Raw genomic sequence first — 3,591 nt, 5'->3', positions numbered from 1 at the left:
AGCAGGATACTAAGTTAACACACAAAATCAGTAACTCTCCTATATACAAATAGCAAATAAACTGAAAAAGAAACCAGGGAAACAACACCTTCCACAGCAGCCTAAAAATATGAAAATATCTAGAGGTAACTTCAGGCAAGTAAAGACTTGTACGATAAAAACTTTAAGACACCGGAGAAAGAAATTGAAGAAGATACCAGAAGATAGAAAGATGGTTCATGTTCATTGATTGGTAGGATTAATACAGTAAAAATAGCTATTCTACCAAGAGCACTCTGCAGATTCAATGCAATGCCATCAACATTTCAACACAATTCTTCACAGAGCTTGAAGTGACAATTTTTGGTTTCACATGGAAACATATATGCACAAAAACTATGAGAGCTAAAAGAATCCTGAACAATAAAAGAACTGTGGGAGGTATCACCATTCTGAAGGTAAAATATTACTACAGAGCTGTAGTAATCAAAGCAGCATGGTTATTGACATCAAAACAGACACATTGGTTAATGGAATCGAAGACCCAGACATAAATCACACACCTATGGACACCTGAATTTTGCACAAAACTCAACTCCAGATGGGCCACAAACCTCAACACGAGGCTAGACACTGAGTCTGACAGAAGAGAGAGAGTGAGGAATAGTTTTGAACTCTTTGGTACAAGAACACACTTTCTGAACACAACACCAGTAGCCCAGGCACTAAGAGCAACATTTAATAAAATGGAATCTCATGAAACTGAAAAGCTTCTGCGGCAAAGGACATCATCATTCAGACAAACAGCAGCCTGCAGAACGGGGAAAGATTTTTACCAGCTACATATCCATTGAGGACTAATATCTAATAAATATAAAGAACTAAAAAAAAATGGACATCGAGAAAACAACCCAGCTAAAAATGGGGTACAGAATTCTCAAATGATGAAACAAAAATGGTTGATAGGCACTTAAAGAAATGTTTAACATCCCTACTCAGCAGGGAAATGCAAATCTCAATCTTCGAGACTTCACCTTACATCTGTCAGAAAGGGCAAGATGCATAAGACAAATGAATAAGCTCATGCTGGCACGGATGTAGAGTAAGGGCAACACCCATCTGTTGCTGTGGTGGTACTTCAGGAAGATAGGAACCAATCTACCTTAAAATCCAGCTATACAACTCTTGGGAGCACTTGCCCCAAAGACTGTCCATCCTACTACAGAGACACTTGCTCAAGATGTTCATTGTTGCTCTGGTTATCACTAACCAGCAACTGGAAACAGCCTAGACATTCATTAATGGAAGAATGGATAAAGAAAACGTACATTTACACACGGAATATTACTCAACCGTTAAAAAGATGAAATCATGAAATCATTCATAATGAGGTAACCCGGATCCAAAAAGACAAATATGTATTTAGTTATAGGTTGACGTTAGTTGTTAAGTAATCCATGGAATTACAAAACAATGGGGGCAACAAAGCCCAACTAAACATCTCTCCTAACTAAATGAAACCTCCAGTCCTGGGAATGGGTTACCTCTAATTGAGACCTTGACCAAAGGTGCCCCATGGACACCCACAAACAACCCAGGCTAGTGGTGGCTCTGCACAACTGATGCTGAGGGGAACATCTACACAACTCACTGAATGCAGAGCTGGTGTCTGCATAGAGTCTTCGCCTCTACTGATGAAAGTTCATGGTACCTGAAGGTACTCTGCATGCTAAACACATACCCAACTACAAACCCTTGAATCTACAGCAATGACCTGTGACCTGCCTACAAGATATACCACTTCAATGTTGGCACAAGGCTTATGGGAGTAACCAACCAAGATTTGATTGGATTTAAGGCCCACTCCATGAGATGGAAGCCATAACCAACGATTCTTGGATGGCCAAGAATCCTGAGACTATGTAGGCTGTGGACACAGGGGAAACACTACTTTTGTGCTAAAGGAACGTAACAGTAAAATGTTTCCTAATACCATCCGGCTGCACTCCTAGATCAGTACCTTGTATATCTAGCCTCAGAGAGGCTTAGAAGGGAGCAAACACAGAAACCAAAACAGGACAATATTGCAGAGAGAACTTGGAACAGTCAACTCTAAGTGGAATGTCTCTCTGTCAGCCCTACCCCCACCTAGGGCTCAGGAAACCTTTAGAAGAGGAGGCAGAAAGATTGCAAGAACAAGAGGGGACAGAGGACACCAAGGAAACAAAGCCTTCCAAACACAGCAAGACTGAAGCACACACGATCTCACAGACATGGTGGCAGCGTGCACAGGACCTGCATAGGTCTAAGTCAGATGGGGTCCCAGAACTGGGAGGGGAAGATGACCCAAGCCCTCCTCCCTAAGCCATCTCCAACTGATAACTGATTGCAAAGGAAAAATTATTTTTCTCCAATGGATCTCACTGGGTGTGCAAATCACTCTGAAGGCCAGGCTCCCATGCCCAGGTGTACATGGCCAGCACAAGGCAAACGCGGTGGCATTTTGGGAATTTCTTTGCCTCATAATGCTTTGCTTGGACCTCTTTTTTCCTTATAGGCTTTTTTTTGGGGCATATCTGTTATGGTTTTGTGTGTGTTGTGATTCTATGATATTTGTTTGGGTGTGGATGTGTGTGTCTCCGTATCTCCTTATGCTTTTCTCTGGCTCTTTTTCTTATTTTTTTAATGATGCCTGTTTGTATTATAATGAGAGAGAGAGAGAGAAAGGGAGAGGGAGAGGGAGAGGAGGAAGGGGAAGTTTTGGGTGAATGGAGGGTTGGCCAGGATCTGAGAAGAGGGGAAGGGGAAACCAAAAGAATATATTGTAAAAATAAAACCACTATTTTCAACAATAAATAAACTATAATAAAACTAAAAGGAGGGCTGGGTTAAAGTTTAGTGGTAAAGAGGAAAGGTTGCCTAGCATGTGGAAGGTCCCAGTTTGAAACAAATAAATGAACACATAAATAAATCTTAAACATCTGAAGTCCATCTTTTATGACTGATTCGAAGTTCCACAAAACAAAAATTGTAAAAAAGAATCCTTATGGACATTATATGAATAAATAAGTAAAGACATGTAATAATAAATGATTGGTAAATTGAATCAAGGGATTAAAAAAAAAAACCACCCAAGGTAAAATGTTGAATTCCCTAACTGAAACCTCCTATTGGTAAACCTCCTATGAGGTAATTTCTCCTATTAAATCCCAAGACTGAGAAGTAGTAAGTGGGCTTTTAAAAACATATATTATTCAAATCCTCCGAAGGCAAAAGTAGTGCTCTTTTGATGAAAGAAGTTGAACGCCTAAAAATTTAAAACAAAAAATATATTTGTAAGGAGAAAAATTCCATCTCAGGTGGCTACTAGAACATTCTAAGACTTAAGGAAGAAATGACGTCTTGCAGTACACAGTGTCTTTCGGAAGACAAGAAGGGGAGCTGACCCTCTCTTTAAGGCCGGGATAATAGCAGTACCAACACAGAAGTGGATCCAAGATGGCGGAGACCAGCGCGTCCAGCGCGCACAGAGGGGTCAACAAAATTCAAACCCATCAGACCCATCCACCACAATGTTATACACAAGCGGGACTTCTCTCAGGAAGTAAATTT

The sequence above is a fragment of the Rattus norvegicus genome, chromosome 7, assembly GCF_021556685.1.
Source record: "Rattus norvegicus strain SHRSP/BbbUtx chromosome 7, alternate assembly SHRSP_T2T, whole genome shotgun sequence".
Lineage (NCBI taxonomy): Eukaryota > Metazoa > Chordata > Mammalia > Rodentia > Muridae > Rattus > Rattus norvegicus.
The sequence above is the reverse complement of the archived record's forward strand: the minus strand, read 5'-3'. Positions refer to the sequence as shown.